Source organism: Scyliorhinus torazame, chromosome 4 (assembly GCF_047496885.1).
Source record: "Scyliorhinus torazame isolate Kashiwa2021f chromosome 4, sScyTor2.1, whole genome shotgun sequence".
NCBI lineage: Eukaryota > Metazoa > Chordata > Chondrichthyes > Carcharhiniformes > Scyliorhinidae > Scyliorhinus > Scyliorhinus torazame.
This window is the reverse complement of record NC_092710.1, coordinates 56,069,872-56,087,174: the sequence shown is the minus strand read 5'-3', so window position 1 is coordinate 56,087,174 and position 17,303 is coordinate 56,069,872. Positions and strand designations below refer to the sequence as shown.

Here is a 17,303-nt window from a genome sequence, read left to right as displayed (position 1 = left end):
AGATGGAGTTTGAAACTATGGTTATTTGAATTGCACCCGCGGACGTTCGCGACTTGAGAGTCCTCATTTGATCGCCACAAGGTGAAATTGGCAATGCTCGGTAAGCGAGCCCGGTTCTGGTGCTTGGGAGACAGCCAACATTCCTGACTGACGGGTGAGTGAGGATTCTTTCTCTCCATTCTTGTTCCCTCTTAGTTTCTAGAATTTATTCAACCATCTACAATCAATTTGCGATATACACTATCCAAAAAGCATTCACATTGTCTTAGTTTGGAGATAGCCATGATTTAGAGATGCCGGTGTTGGACTGTGGTGAGCACAGTACGGTGTCTTACAACACCAGGTCAACGTCCAACAGGTTTGTTTCGAAACACTAGCTTTTCTGCATTCACCATCGCCAATCCCTGGACAAAATTGAAAATTGGAATTGTTGCTCGCATGATTCAGGCTTTTACTTCCCCCCTCCCCAGTCAATAACGCTTGCCCATGGCCTAACTCTTCATCAGCAAGCTGTCTGTACATCTCCGTTCACTAATTAATGGCATATGTTCCATTGTATAATTCTTATCCAGAAAGCGTTGTGAACTTTTCCAATCACTGAATAATAACACATGTTGAACTGTGTCCCGACTTTTCAAATAGAGCGCACTCTGTTGGGAAAAACAACTCGTCTTTTTGCAAAGTGTGGGATACCATTTCGCATCAGACACCATTCGTTCCAAAGAACGTGGTGAAACTTGAACCTGAATGAGGAAAAGAGCATACGTAGTCGGCGGGGTTCGAACCTGCGCGTGGAAAACGCAATGGATTTCTAGTCCATCGCCTTAACCACTCGGCCACGACTATACGAGTGCAGATGCTGTTCGGTGATTTGACGCGGAAGGTATTTTTTTATTCGGTAGTCGCAGGCAGACACACATAATACAATTCTCAACATTATTGAGTTCGCAATAAATATTCTTTCATTCAGAACCTGACGAAATCCAAACCCGAGATGAGCCAATAGCTTTGTTAAGGTTGCTATAGGAAAGTTTTGATAGCACCGCTTTGTTGAATTAGGAAATGCCATTTGATTTGATTTAAAATCGCAATTTGCTGTTGGACTCTGTGCATTTTCTTTCATTATTTGTTGACAGGGCGATAATGCACCGACAGAAATCAAAATACAAACTGGAGTTAGTGCTGGATTCTGAAAATGCAGGTATTATCATCAGGGTCCAGAAACATATGTGTTCAAGCAAATCCATTAAATTTCAACACACAAAAACAGAAACTTCAGGGAAAACTCAGCCGGTCTGGCATCATCACTGGAGAGAGAAACGGAGTTAACGTTTCCACTCAGCATCAACTAAAGAGAGGATTTTACATTTATTATCAAATATCAGTTCGATACTCCCCTCGCTTCAGATCCAAAATGCCCAAATGTCACAAATATATTCTGAACATTCTTCTAAATCCACGAACCAGTTCACATTCAGATGCAGAAATACTCCCTCCCACCTCCCTCGCTGCTGCCTGCCGATGGAAATGACCCGCCAGCAATCCAATGGCTTTCTCACCATATTCATAGCCAATCCCTTTAGGGCCTCCATTGCTGAACCGCCCTCCCTTTCGATAGAAGATCAAACTTCACCGGCAACTCCTTCCTCCTCACTACATGTCCCTCTTCCGTGTGCATCAGATATATTCCATCGCCCGCCAACATCTCCCCGATCAACGCTGCCCTCCCTCCCGCGCCTCGCTACCTACCTTTGCCTTGAATGAAATTACCTCCCCTCACTCCCGCCTTCCATACCTTGCAAACCACGGACGGCGAGACGTTCCCATTTTGGTTCATTTCCACATACTCCTCAATCACTTTCCCCATCTTAATGTAAAAAAAATCGGGTCTGCCATCAAACCCACAATGGCAAGTCATTGTGAACAATAAAGAAGAAGCCTGAGTTCAATGGAAGGTAGGGGGAGTTTGAAACTATGGTTATTTGAATTGCACCCACGGACGTCTTTCGAGTCACAAAGCAACGTTCGCGAGTTGAGAGTCCTCATTTGATCGCCCTAAGGTTAAATTGGCAATGCTCGGTAACAGAACCCGGATCCAGTGCTTGGGAGACAGCCAATATTCCTGACTGTCGGGTGAGTGAGGATTATTTCTCTCCATGCTGGTCTTGACTTGTTCCCTCTTAATTTCTCGTATTTATTCAACCATCTACAATATATTTGCGATATACACTATCCAAAAAGCATTCCCATTGTCTTAGTTTTGAGATAGACATGATTTGGAGTTGCCGGTGTTGGACTGTGGTGAGCACAGTACGATGTCTTACAACACCAGGTTAATGTCCAACAGGTTTGTTTCGAAACACTGGCTTTTCTGCATTCACCATAGCCAATCCCTGAACAAAATTGAAAATTGGAATTGTTGCTCGCATGATTCAGGCATTTTACTTCTCCCCTCCCTGGTCAATAACGCTTGCCCATGGCCTAAGTCTTCATCAGCAAGCCGAATGTACATCTCCGTTCACTCATTAATAGCATATGTTCCATTGTAAAATTCTTATCCAGAAAGCGCTGGGTACTTTTCCAATCACTGAATAATAACACATGTTGAACTGTGTCCCGACTTTTCAAATAGAGCGCACTCTGTTGGGAAAAGCAACTCGTCTTTTTGCAAATTGTGGGATACCATTTCGCATCAGACACCATTTGTTCCAAAGAACGTGGTGAAACTTGAACCTGAATGAGAAAAAGGGAATACGTCATCGGCAGGGTTCGAACCTGCGCGGGGAGACCCCAATGGATTTCTACTCCATCGCCTTAACCACTCGGCCACGACTACATGAGCGCAAAAGCTGCTTCGGTGATTTGACGCGGAAGGTATTTTTTTATTCGGGAGGAGCAGGCAGACACACATAATACAATTCTGAACATTATTGTGTTCATAATAAGTATTCTTTCATTCAGAACCTGACGAAATCCAAACCCGAGATGAGCCAATAGCTTTGTTAAGGTTGCTATAAGAATGTTTTGATAGCACCGCTTTGTTGAATTAGGAAATGCCATTTGATTTGATTTAAATTCGCAATTTGCTGTTGGACTCTGTGCATTTTCTTTCTGTATTTGTTGACAGGGCGATAATGCACCGACAGAAATCACAATACAAACTGGAGTTAGTGCTGGATTCTGAAAATGCAGGAATTATCCTCAGGGTCCAGAAACATCTGGGTTAAAGCAAATCCATTAGATTTCAACTCACAAAAACAGAAACTTCAGGGGAAACTCAGCCGGTCTGGCATCATCAGTGGAGAGAGAAACGGAGTTAACGTTTCCACTCCGCATCAACTAAAGGGAGGATTTTACATTTATTATCAAATATAAGTTCGATACTCCCCGCGCTTCAGATCCAAAATGCCCAAATGTCACAAAAATATTCTGAACATTCTTCTGAATCCACGAACCGGTTCACATTCAGATGCAGAAATACTCCCTTCCACCTCCCTCGCTGCTGCCTGCGGATGGAAATGACCAGCCAGCAAGCCAATGGCTTTCTCACCATATTCATAGCCAATCCCTTGCGGGCCTCCATTGCTGAACCGCCCTCCCTTTCGATAGAAGATCAAACTTCACCTGCAACTCCTTCCTCCTCACTAAATGTGCCGCTTCCGTGTGCATCAGATATATTCCATCGCCCGCCAACATCTCCCTGATCCACGCTGCCATTCCTAACGCGCCTCGCTAACCACCTTTGTCTTGAATGAAATGACCTCCCCCCTCACTACCGCCTTCCATACCTTCCAAACCACGGACGGCGAGACGTTCCCATTTTGGTTCATTTCCACATACTCCTCAATCACTTTCTCCTCTTAATGCAAAAAATTGGGGCTGCCATCAAACCCACAATGGCAAGTAATTGTTAACAATAAAGAAGAAACCTGAGTTCAATGGAAGGTAGGGGGAGTTTGAAACTATGGTTATTTGAATTGCACCCACGGACGTCTTTCGAGTCACAAAGCAACGTTCGCGAGTTGAGAGTCCTCATTTGATCGCCCTAAGGTTAAATTGGCAATGCTCGGTAACAGAACCCGGATCCAGTGCTTGGGAGACAGCCAATATTCCTGACTGTCGGGTGAGTGAGGATTATTTCTCTCCATGCTGGTCTTGACTTGTTCCCTCTTAATTTCTCGTATTTATTCAACCATCTACAATATATTTGCGATATACACTATCCAAAAAGCATTCCCATTGTCTTAGTTTTGAGATAGACATGATTTGGAGTTGCCGGTGTTGGACTGTGGTGAGCACAGTACGATGTCTTACAACACCAGGTTAATGTCCAACAGGTTTGTTTCGAAACACTGGCTTTTCTGCATTCACCATAGCCAATCCCTGGACAAAATTGAAAATTGGAATTGTTGCTCGCATGATTCAGGCATTTTACTTCTCCCCTCCCTGGTCAATAACGCTTGCCCATGGCCTAAGTCTTCATCAGCAAGCTGAATGTACTTCTCCGTTCACTCATTAATAGCATATGTTCCATTGTAAAATTCTTATCCAGAAAGCGCTGGGTACTTTTCCAATCACTGAATAATAACACATGTTGAACTGTGTCCCGACTTTTCAAATAGAGCGCACTCTGTTGGGAAAAGCAACTCGTCTTTTTGCAAATTGTGGGATACCATTTCGCATCAGACACCATTTGTTCCAAAGAACGTGGTGAAACTTGAACCTGAATGAGAAAAAGGGAATACGTCATCGGCAGGGTTCGAACCTGCGCGGGGAGACCCCAATGGATTTCTACTCCATCGCCTTAACCACTCGGCCACGACTACATGAGCGCAAAAGCTGCTTCGGTGATTTGACGCGGAAGGTATTTTTTTATTCGGGAGGAGCAGGCAGACACACATAATACAATTCTGAACATTATTGTGTTCATAATAAGTATTCTTTCATTCAGAACCTGACGAAATCCAAACCCGAGATGAGCCAATAGCTTTGTTAAGGTTGCTATAAGAATGTTTTGATAGCACCGCTTTGTTGAATTAGGAAATGCCATTTGATTTGATTTAAATTCGCAATTTGCTGTTGGACTCTGTGCATTTTCTTTCTGTATTTGTTGACAGGGCGATAATGCACCGACAGAAATCACAATACAAACTGGAGTTAGTGCTGGATTCTGAAAATGCAGGAATTATCCTCAGGGTCCAGAAACATCTGGGTTAAAGCAAATCCATTAGATTTCAACTCACAAAAACAGAAACTTCAGGGGAAACTCAGCCGGTCTGGCATCATCAGTGGAGAGAGAAACGGAGTTAACGTTTCCACTCCGCATCAACTAAAGGGAGGATTTTACATTTATTATCAAATATAAGTTCGATACTCCCCGCGCTTCAGATCCAAAATGCCCAAATGTCACAAAAATATTCTGAACATTCTTCTGAATCCACGAACCGGTTCACATTCAGATGCAGAAATACTCCCTTCCACCTCCCTCGCTGCTGCCTGCGGATGGAAATGACCAGCCAGCAAGCCAATGGCTTTCTCACCATATTCATAGCCAATCCCTTGCGGGCCTCCATTGCTGAACCGCCCTCCCTTTCGATAGAAGATCAAACTTCACCTGCAACTCCTTCCTCCTCACTAAATGTGCCGCTTACGTGTGCATCAGATATATTCCATCGCCCGCCAACATCTCCCTGATCCACGCTGCCATTCCTAACGCGCCTCGCTAACCACCTTTGTCTTGAATGAAATGACCTCCCCCCTCACTACCGCCTTCCATACCTTCCAAACCACGGACGGCGAGACGTTCCCATTTTGGTTCATTTCCACATACTCCTCAATCACTTTCTCCTCTTAATGCAAAAAATTGGGGCTGCCATCAAACCCACAATGGCAAGTAATTGTTAACAATAAAGAAGAAACCTGAGTTCAATGGAAGGTAGATGGAGTTTGAAACTATGGTTATTTGAATTGCACCCGCGGACGTTCGCGACTTGAGAGTCCTCATTTGATCGCCACAAGGTGAAATTGGCAATGCTCGGTAAGCGAGCCCGGTTCTGGTGCTTGGGAGACAGCCAACATTCCTGACTGACGGGTGAGTGAGGATTCTTTCTCTCCATTCTTGTTCCCTCTTAGTTTCTAGAATTTATTCAACCATCTACAATCAATTTGCGATATACACTATCCAAAAAGCATTCACATTGTCTTAGTTTGGAGATAGCCATGATTTAGAGATGCCGGTGTTGGACTGTGGTGAGCACAGTACGGTGTCTTACAACACCAGGTCAACGTCCAACAGGTTTGTTTCGAAACACTAGCTTTTCTGCATTCACCATCGCCAATCCCTGGACAAAATTGAAAATTGGAATTGTTGCTCGCATGATTCAGGCTTTTACTTCCCCCCTCCCCAGTCAATAACGCTTGCCCATGGCCTAACTCTTCATCAGCAAGCTGTCTGTACATCTCCGTTCACTAATTAATGGCATATGTTCCATTGTATAATTCTTATCCAGAAAGCGTTGTGAACTTTTCCAATCACTGAATAATAACACATGTTGAACTGTGTCCCGACTTTTCAAATAGAGCGCACTCTGTTGGGAAAAACAACTCGTCTTTTTGCAAAGTGTGGGATACCATTTCGCATCAGACACCATTCGTTCCAAAGAACGTGGTGAAACTTGAACCTGAATGAGGAAAAGAGCATACGTAGTCGGCGGGGTTCGAACCTGCGCGTGGAAAACGCAATGGATTTCTAGTCCATCGCCTTAACCACTCGGCCACGACTATACGAGTGCAGATGCTGTTCGGTGATTTGACGCGGAAGGTATTTTTTTATTCGGTAGTCGCAGGCAGACACACATAATACAATTCTCAACATTATTGAGTTCGCAATAAATATTCTTTCATTCAGAACCTGACGAAATCCAAACCCGAGATGAGCCAATAGCTTTGTTAAGGTTGCTATAGGAAAGTTTTGATAGCACCGCTTTGTTGAATTAGGAAATGCCATTTGATTTGATTTAAAATCGCAATTTGCTGTTGGACTCTGTGCATTTTCTTTCATTATTTGTTGACAGGGCGATAATGCACCGACAGAAATCAAAATACAAACTGGAGTTAGTGCTGGATTCTGAAAATGCAGGTATTATCATCAGGGTCCAGAAACATATGTGTTCAAGCAAATCCATTAAATTTCAACACACAAAAACAGAAACTTCAGGGAAAACTCAGCCGGTCTGGCATCATCACTGGAGAGAGAAACGGAGTTAACGTTTCCACTCAGCATCAACTAAAGAGAGGATTTTACATTTATTATCAAATATCAGTTCGATACTCCCCTCGCTTCAGATCCAAAATGCCCAAATGTCACAAATATATTCTGAACATTCTTCTAAATCCACGAACCAGTTCACATTCAGATGCAGAAATACTCCCTCCCACCTCCCTCGCTGCTGCCTGCCGATGGAAATGACCCGCCAGCAATCCAATGGCTTTCTCACCATATTCATAGCCAATCCCTTTAGGGCCTCCATTGCTGAACCGCCCTCCCTTTCGATAGAAGATCAAACTTCACCGGCAACTCCTTCCTCCTCACTACATGTCCCTCTTCCGTGTGCATCAGATATATTCCATCGCCCGCCAACATCTCCCCGATCAACGCTGCCCTCCCTCCCGCGCCTCGCTACCTACCTTTGCCTTGAATGAAATTACCTCCCCTCACTCCCGCCTTCCATACCTTGCAAACCACGGACGGCGAGACGTTCCCATTTTGGTTCATTTCCACATACTCCTCAATCACTTTCCCCATCTTAATGTAAAAAAAATCGGGTCTGCCATCAAACCCACAATGGCAAGTCATTGTGAACAATAAAGAAGCCTGAGTTCAATGGAAGGTAGGGGGAGTTTGAAACTATGGTTATTTGAATTGCACCCACGGACGTCTTTCGAGTCACAAAGCAACGTTCGCGAGTTGAGAGTCCTCATTTGATCGCCCTAAGGTTAAATTGGCAATGCTCGGTAACAGAACCCGGATCCAGTGCTTGGGAGACAGCCAATATTCCTGACTGTCGGGTGAGTGAGGATTATTTCTCTCCATGCTGGTCTTGACTTGTTCCCTCTTAATTTCTCGTATTTATTCAACCATCTACAATATATTTGCGATATACACTATCCAAAAAGCATTCCCATTGTCTTAGTTTTGAGATAGACATGATTTGGAGTTGCCGGTGTTGGACTGTGGTGAGCACAGTACGATGTCTTACAACACCAGGTTAATGTCCAACAGGTTTGTTTCGAAACACTGGCTTTTCTGCATTCACCATAGCCAATCCCTGGACAAAATTGAAAATTGGAATTGTTGCTCGCATGATTCAGGCATTTTACTTCTCCCCTCCCTGGTCAATAACGCTTGCCCATGGCCTAAGTCTTCATCAGCAAGCTGAATGTACATCTCCGTTCACTCATTAATAGCATATGTTCCATTGTAAAATTCTTATCCAGAAAGCGCTGGGTACTTTTCCAATCACTGAATAATAACACATGTTGAACTGTGTCCCGACTTTTCAAATAGAGCGCACTCTGTTGGGAAAAGCAACTCGTCTTTTTGCAAATTGTGGGATACCATTTCGCATCAGACACCATTTGTTCCAAAGAACGTGGTGAAACTTGAACCTGAATGAGAAAAAGGGAATACGTCATCGGCAGGGTTCGAACCTGCGCGGGGAGACCCCAATGGATTTCTACTCCATCGCCTTAACCACTCGGCCACGACTACATGAGCGCAAAAGCTGCTTCGGTGATTTGACGCGGAAGGTATTTTTTTATTCGGGAGGAGCAGGCAGACACACATAATACAATTCTGAACATTATTGTGTTCATAATAAGTATTCTTTCATTCAGAACCTGACGAAATCCAAACCCGAGATGAGCCAATAGCTTTGTTAAGGTTGCTATAAGAATGTTTTGATAGCACCGCTTTGTTGAATTAGGAAATGCCATTTGATTTGATTTAAATTCGCAATTTGCTGTTGGACTCTGTGCATTTTCTTTCTGTATTTGTTGACAGGGCGATAATGCACCGACAGAAATCACAATACAAACTGGAGTTAGTGCTGGATTCTGAAAATGCAGGAATTATCCTCAGGGTCCAGAAACATCTGGGTTAAAGCAAATCCATTAGATTTCAACTCACAAAAACAGAAACTTCAGGGGAAACTCAGCCGGTCTGGCATCATCAGTGGAGAGAGAAACGGAGTTAACGTTTCCACTCCGCATCAACTAAAGGGAGGATTTTACATTTATTATCAAATATAAGTTCGATACTCCCCGCGCTTCAGATCCAAAATGCCCAAATGTCACAAAAATATTCTGAACATTCTTCTGAATCCACGAACCGGTTCACATTCAGATGCAGAAATACTCCCTTCCACCTCCCTCGCTGCTGCCTGCGGATGGAAATGACCAGCCAGCAAGCCAATGGCTTTCTCACCATATTCATAGCCAATCCCTTGCGGGCCTCCATTGCTGAACCGCCCTCCCTTTCGATAGAAGATCAAACTTCACCTGCAACTCCTTCCTCCTCACTAAATGTGCCGCTTCCGTGTGCATCAGATATATTCCATCGCCCGCCAACATCTCCCTGATCCACGCTGCCATTCCTAACGCGCCTCGCTAACCACCTTTGTCTTGAATGAAATGACCTCCCCCCTCACTACCGCCTTCCATACCTTCCAAACCACGGACGGCGAGACGTTCCCATTTTGGTTCATTTCCACATACTCCTCAATCACTTTCTCCTCTTAATGCAAAAAATTGGGGCTGCCATCAAACCCACAATGGCAAGTAATTGTTAACAATAAAGAAGAAACCTGAGTTCAATGGAAGGTAGATGGAGTTTGAAACTATGGTTATTTGAATTGCACCCGCGGACGTTCGCGACTTGAGAGTCCTCATTTGATCGCCACAAGGTGAAATTGGCAATGCTCGGTAAGCGAGCCCGGTTCTGGTGCTTGGGAGACAGCCAACATTCCTGACTGACGGGTGAGTGAGGATTCTTTCTCTCCATTCTTGTTCCCTCTTAGTTTCTAGAATTTATTCAACCATCTACAATCAATTTGCGATATACACTATCCAAAAAGCATTCACATTGTCTTAGTTTGGAGATAGCCATGATTTAGAGATGCCGGTGTTGGACTGTGGTGAGCACAGTACGGTGTCTTACAACACCAGGTCAACGTCCAACAGGTTTGTTTCGAAACACTAGCTTTTCTGCATTCACCATCGCCAATCCCTGGACAAAATTGAAAATTGGAATTGTTGCTCGCATGATTCAGGCTTTTACTTCCCCCCTCCCCAGTCAATAACGCTTGCCCATGGCCTAACTCTTCATCAGCAAGCTGTCTGTACATCTCCGTTCACTAATTAATGGCATATGTTCCATTGTATAATTCTTATCCAGAAAGCGTTGTGAACTTTTCCAATCACTGAATAATAACACATGTTGAACTGTGTCCCGACTTTTCAAATAGAGCGCACTCTGTTGGGAAAAACAACTCGTCTTTTTGCAAAGTGTGGGATACCATTTCGCATCAGACACCATTCGTTCCAAAGAACGTGGTGAAACTTGAACCTGAATGAGGAAAAGAGCATACGTAGTCGGCGGGGTTCGAACCTGCGCGTGGAAAACGCAATGGATTTCTAGTCCATCGCCTTAACCACTCGGCCACGACTATACGAGTGCAGATGCTGTTCGGTGATTTGACGCGGAAGGTATTTTTTTATTCGGTAGTCGCAGGCAGACACACATAATACAATTCTCAACATTATTGAGTTCGCAATAAATATTCTTTCATTCAGAACCTGACGAAATCCAAACCCGAGATGAGCCAATAGCTTTGTTAAGGTTGCTATAGGAAAGTTTTGATAGCACCGCTTTGTTGAATTAGGAAATGCCATTTGATTTGATTTAAAATCGCAATTTGCTGTTGGACTCTGTGAATTTTCTTTCATCATTTGTTGACAGGGCGATAATGCACCGACAGAAATCAAAATACAAACTGGAGTTAGTGCTGGATTCTGAAAATGCAGGTATTATCATCAGGGTCCAGAAACATATGTGTTCAAGCAAATCCATTAAATTTCAACACACAAAAACAGAAACTTCAGGGAAAACTCAGCCGGTCTGGCATCATCACTGGAGAGAGAAACGGAGTTAACGTTTCCACTCAGCATCAACTGAAGAGAGGATTTTACATTTATTATCAAATATCAGTTCGATACTCCCCTCGCTTCAGATCCAAAATGCCCAAATGTCACAAATATATTCTGAACATTCTTCTAAATCCACGAACCAGTTCACATTCAGATGCAGAAATACTCCCTCCCACCTCCCTCGCTGCTGCCTGCCGATGGAAATGACCCGCCAGCAATCCAATGGCTTTCTCACCATATTCATAGCCAATCCCTTTAGGGCCTCCATTGCTGAACCGCCCTCCCTTTCGATAGAAGATCAAACTTCACCGGCAACTCCTTCCTCCTCACTACATGTCCCTCTTCCGTGTGCATCAGATATATTCCATCGCCCGCCAACATCTCCCCGATCAACGCTGCCCTCCCTCCCGCGCCTCGCTACCTACCTTTGCCTTGAATGAAATTACCTCCCCTCACTCCCGCCTTCCATACCTTGCAAACCACGGACGGCGAGACGTTCCCATTTTGGTTCATTTCCACATACTCCTCAATCACTTTCCCCATCTTAATGTAAAAAAAATCGGGTCTGCCATCAAACCCACAATGGCAAGTCATTGTGAACAATAAAGAAGAAGCCTGAGTTCAATGGAAGGTAGGGGGAGTTTGAAACTATGGTTATTTGAATTGCACCCACGGACGTCTTTCGAGTCACAAAGCAACGTTCGCGAGTTGAGAGTCCTCATTTGATCGCCCTAAGGTTAAATTGGCAATGCTCGGTAACAGAACCCGGATCCAGTGCTTGGGAGACAGCCAATATTCCTGACTGTCGGGTGAGTGAGGATTATTTCTCTCCATGCTGGTCTTGACTTGTTCCCTCTTAATTTCTCGTATTTATTCAACCATCTACAATATATTTGCGATATACACTATCCAAAAAGCATTCCCATTGTCTTAGTTTTGAGATAGACATGATTTGGAGTTGCCGGTGTTGGACTGTGGTGAGCACAGTACGATGTCTTACAACACCAGGTTAATGTCCAACAGGTTTGTTTCGAAACACTGGCTTTTCTGCATTCACCATAGCCAATCCCTGGACAAAATTGAAAATTGGAATTGTTGCTCGCATGATTCAGGCATTTTACTTCTCCCCTCCCTGGTCAATAACGCTTGCCCATGGCCTAAGTCTTCATCAGCAAGCTGAATGTACATCTCCGTTCACTCATTAATAGCATATGTTCCATTGTAAAATTCTTATCCAGAAAGCGCTGGGTACTTTTCCAATCACTGAATAATAACACATGTTGAACTGTGTCCCGACTTTTCAAATAGAGCGCACTCTGTTGGGAAAAGCAACTCGTCTTTTTGCAAATTGTGGGATACCATTTCGCATCAGACACCATTTGTTCCAAAGAACGTGGTGAAACTTGAACCTGAATGAGAAAAAGGGAATACGTCATCGGCAGGGTTCGAACCTGCGCGGGGAGACCCCAATGGATTTCTACTCCATCGCCTTAACCACTCGGCCACGACTACATGAGCGCAAAAGCTGCTTCGGTGATTTGACGCGGAAGGTATTTTTTTATTCGGGAGGAGCAGGCAGACACACATAATACAAATCTGAACATTATTGTGTTCATAATAAGTATTCTTTCATTCAGAACCTGACGAAATCCAAACCCGAGATGAGCCAATAGCTTTGTTAAGGTTGCTATAAGAATGTTTTGATAGCACCGCTTTGTTGAATTAGGAAATGCCATTTGATTTGATTTAAATTCGCAATTTGCTGTTGGACTCTGTGCATTTTCTTTCTGTATTTGTTGACAGGGCGATAATGCACCGACAGAAATCACAATACAAACTGGAGTTAGTGCTGGATTCTGAAAATGCAGGAATTATCCTCAGGGTCCAGAAACATCTGGGTTAAAGCAAATCCATTAGATTTCAACTCACAAAAACAGAAACTTCAGGGGAAACTCAGCCGGTCTGGCATCATCAGTGGAGAGAGAAACGGAGTCAACGTTTCCACTCCGCATCAACTAAAGGGAGGATTTTACATTTATTATCAAATATAAGTTCGATACTCCCCGCGCTTCAGATCCAAAATGCCCAAATGTCACAAAAATATTATCAACATTCTTCTAAATCCACGAACCAGTTCACATTCAGATGCAGAAATACTCCCTTCCACCTCCATCGCTGCTGCCTGCCGATGGAAATGACCAGCCAACCATCCAATGGCTTGTTCACCATACTCATAGCCAATCCCTTGCGGGCCTCCATTGCTGAACAGCCCTCCCTTTCGATAGAAGATCAAACTTCACCTGCAACTCCTTCCTCCTCACTAAATGTGCCGCTTCCGTGTGCATCAGATATATTCCATCGCCCGCCAACATCGCCCTGATCCACGCTGCCATTCCTAACGCGCCTCGCTAACCACCTTTGTCTTGAATGAAATGACCTCCCCCCTCACTACCGCCTTCCATACCTTCCAAACCACGGACGGCGAGACGTTCCCATTTTGGTTCATTTCCACATACTCCTCAATCACTTTCTCCTCTTAATGCAAAAAATTGGGTCTGCCATCAAACCCACAATGGCAAGTAATTGTTAACAATAAAGAAGAAACCTGAGTTAAATGGAAGGGAGATGGAGTTTGAAACTATGGTTATTTGAATTGCACCCGCGGACGTTCGCGACTTGAGAGTCCTCATTTGATCGCCACAAGGTTAAATTGGCAATGCTCGGTAAGCGAACCCGGATCTCGTGCTTGGGAGACAGCCAACATTCCTGACTGACGGGTGAGTGAGGCTTATTTCTCTCCATGCTTGTTCCCTCTTAGTTTCTAGTATTTATTCAACCATCTACAATCAATTTGCGATATACACTATCCAAAAATCATTCACATTGTCTTAGTTTGGAGATAGCCATGATTTAGAGATGCCGGTGTTGGACTGTGGTGAGCACAGTACGATGTCTGACAACACCAGGTTAACGTCCAACAGGTATGTTTCGAAACACTAGCTTTTCTGCATTCACCATAGCCATTCCCTGGACAAAATCGAAAATTGGAATAGTTGCTCGCATGATTCAGGCTTTTACTTCTCCCCTCCCTAGTCAATAACGCTTGCCCATGGCCGAAGTCTTCATCAGCAAGCTGAATGTACATCTCCGTTCACTAATTAATGGCATATGTTCCATTGTATAATTCTTATCCAGAAAGCGTTGTGAACTTTTCCAATCACTGAATAATAACACATGTTGAACTGTGTCCCGACTTTTCAAATAGAGCGCACTCTGTTGGGAAAAACAACTCGTCTTTTTGCAAAGTGTGGGATACCATTTCGCATCAGACACCATTCGTTGCAAAGAACGTGGTGAAACTTGAACCTGAATGCGAAAAAGAACATACGTAGTCGGCAGGGTTCGAACCTGCGCGGGGAGACCCCAATGGATTTCTAGTCCATCGCCTTAACCACTCGGCCACGACTACACGAGAGCAGATGCTGTTTGGTGATTTGACGCGGAAGGCATTTTTTTATTCGGTAGTAGCAGGCAGACACACATAATACAATTCTCAACATTATTGAGTTCGCAATAAATATTCTTTCATTCAGAACCTGACGAAATCCAAACCCGAGATGAGCCAATAGCTTTGTTAAGGTTGCTAAAGAAAGTTTTGATAGCACCGCTTTGTTGAATTAGGAAATGCCATTTGATTTGATTTAAAATCGCAATTTGCTGTTGGACTCTGTGCATTTTCTTTCATTATTTGTTTACAGGGCGATAATGCACCGACAGAAATCAAAATACAAACTGGAGTTAGTGCTGGATTCTGAAAATGCAGGCCTTATCCTCAGGGTCCAGAAACATATGTGTTCAAGCAAATCCATTAAAGTTCAACACACAAAAACAGAAACTTCAGGGAAAACTCAGCCGGTCTGGCATCATCAGTGGAGAGAGAAACGGAGTTAACGTTTCCACTCCGCATCAACTAAAGAGAGGATTTTACATTTATTATCAAATATCAGTTCGATACTCCCCTCGCTTCAGATCAAAAATGCCCAAATGTCACAAAAATATTCTGAACATTCTTCTAAATCCACGAACCAGTTCACACATTCAGATGCAGAAATACTCCCTCCCACCTCCCTCGCTGCTGCCTGCCGATGGAAATGACCCGCCAGCAATCCAATGGCTTTCTCACCATATTCACAGCCAATCCCTTGCGGGCCTCCATTGCTGAACCGCCCTCCCTTTCGATAGAAGATCAAACTTCACCGGCAACTCCTTCCTCCTCACTACATGTCCCTCTTCCGTGTGCATCAGATATATTCCATCGCCCGCCAACATCTCCCCGATCAACGCTGCCCTCCCTCCCGCGCCTCGCTACCTACCTTTGCCTTGAATGAAATTACCTCCCCTCACTCCCGCCTTCCATACCTTGCAAACCACGGACGGCGAGACGTTCCCATTTTGGTTCATTTCCACATACTCCTCAATCACTTTCCCCATCTTAATGCAAAAAATCGGGTCTGCCATCAAACCCACAATGGCAAGTCATTGTGAACAATAAAGAAGAAGCCTGAGTTCAATGGAAGGTAGGTGGAGTTTGAAACCATGGTTATTTGAATTGCACCCACGGACGTCTTTCGAGTCACAAAGCAACGTTCGCGACTTGAGAGTCCTCATTTGATCGCCCTAAGGTTAAATTGGCAATGCTCGGTAACAGAACCCGGATCCAGTGCTTGGGAGACAGCCAATATTCCTGACTGACGGGTGAGTGAGGATTATTTCTCTCCATGCTGGTCTTGACTTGTTCCCTCTTAATTTCTAGTATTTATTCAACCATCTACAATATATTTGCGATATACACTATCCAAAAAGCATTCACATTGTCTTAGTTTTGAGATAGCCATGATTTGGAGATGCCGGTGTTGGACTGTGGTGAGCACAGTAAGATGTCTTACAACACCAGGTTAATGTCCAACAGGTTTGTTTCGAAACACTGGCTTTTCTGCATTCACCATAGCCAATCCCTGGACAAAATTGAAAATTTGAATTGTTCCTCGCATGATTCAGGCATTTTACTTCTCCCCTCCCTGGTCAATAACGCTTGCCCATGGCCGAAGTCTTCATCAGCAAGCTGAATGTACATCTCCGTTCACTCATTAATAGCATATGTTCCATTGTAAAATTCTTATCCAGAAAGCGCTGTGTACTTTTCCAATCACTGAATAATAACACATGTTGAACTGTGTCCCGACTTTTCCAATAGAGCGCACTCTGTTGGGAAAAACAACTCGTCTTTTTGCAAAGTGTGGGATACCATTTCGCATCAGACACCATTCGTTCCAAAGAACGTGGTGAAACTTGAACCTGAATGAGAAAAAGGGAATACGTGATCGGCAGGGTTCGAACCTGAGCGGGGAGACCCCAATGGATTTCTACTCCATTGCCTTAATCACTCGGCCACGACTACATGAGCGCAAAAGCTGCTTCGGTGATTTGACGCGGAAGGTATTTTTTTATTCGGGAGGAGCAGGCAGACACACATAATACAATTCTGAACATTATTGTGTTCATAATAAGTATTCTTTCATTCAGAACCTGACGAAATCCAAACCCGAGATGAGCCAATAGCTTTGTTAAGGTTGCTATAAGAATGTTTTGATAGCACCGCTTTGTTGAATTAGGAAATGCCATTTGATTTGATTTAAATTCGCAATTTGCTGTTGGACTCTGTGCATTTTCTTTCTGTATTTGTTGACAGGGCGATAATGCACCGACAGAAATCACAATACAAACTGGAGTTACTCCTGGATTCTGAAAATGCAGGAATTATCCTCAGGGTCCAGAAACATCTGGGTTAAAGCAAATCCATTAGATTTCAACTCACAAAAACAGAAACTTCAGGGGAAACGCAGCCGGTCTGGCATCATCAGTGGAGAGAGAAACGGAGTTAACGTTTCCACTCCGCATCAACTAAAGGGAGGATTTTACATTTATTATCAAATATAAGTTCGATACTCCCCGCGCTTCAGATCCAAAATGCCCAAATGTCACAAAAATATTATCAACATTCTTCTAAATCCACGAACCAGTTCACATTCAGATGCAGA

General features: G+C 43.8%; 8 non-coding genes across 8 annotated transcripts; all 8 read right to left on the bottom strand.

Moving 5' to 3' along the window:
• Positions 1-764: 764 nt before the first annotated feature.
• On the bottom strand, positions 765-846 carry trnas-aga (transfer RNA serine (anticodon AGA)). The gene has a single exon. It is a non-coding gene; the product is annotated as a tRNA-Ser (tRNA).
• Positions 847-2,754: 1,908 nt separating this feature from the next.
• trnas-aga (transfer RNA serine (anticodon AGA)) lies at positions 2,755-2,836 on the bottom strand. Its single transcript has one exon. It is a non-coding gene; the product is annotated as a tRNA-Ser (tRNA).
• Positions 2,837-4,744: 1,908 nt separating this feature from the next.
• trnas-aga (transfer RNA serine (anticodon AGA)) lies at positions 4,745-4,826 on the bottom strand. The gene has a single exon. It is a non-coding gene; the product is annotated as a tRNA-Ser (tRNA).
• Positions 4,827-6,701: 1,875 nt separating this feature from the next.
• trnas-aga (transfer RNA serine (anticodon AGA)) lies at positions 6,702-6,783 on the bottom strand. The gene has a single exon. It is a non-coding gene; the product is annotated as a tRNA-Ser (tRNA).
• Positions 6,784-8,688: 1,905 nt separating this feature from the next.
• trnas-aga (transfer RNA serine (anticodon AGA)) lies at positions 8,689-8,770 on the bottom strand. Its single transcript has one exon. It is a non-coding gene; the product is annotated as a tRNA-Ser (tRNA).
• Positions 8,771-10,645: 1,875 nt separating this feature from the next.
• On the bottom strand, positions 10,646-10,727 carry trnas-aga (transfer RNA serine (anticodon AGA)). Its single transcript has one exon. It is a non-coding gene; the product is annotated as a tRNA-Ser (tRNA).
• A 1,908-nt stretch (positions 10,728-12,635) lies between these two features.
• Positions 12,636-12,717, bottom strand: trnas-aga (transfer RNA serine (anticodon AGA)). Its single transcript has one exon. It is a non-coding gene; the product is annotated as a tRNA-Ser (tRNA).
• A 1,875-nt stretch (positions 12,718-14,592) lies between these two features.
• On the bottom strand, positions 14,593-14,674 carry trnas-aga (transfer RNA serine (anticodon AGA)). The gene has a single exon. It is a non-coding gene; the product is annotated as a tRNA-Ser (tRNA).
• Positions 14,675-17,303: the final 2,629 nt, after the last annotated feature.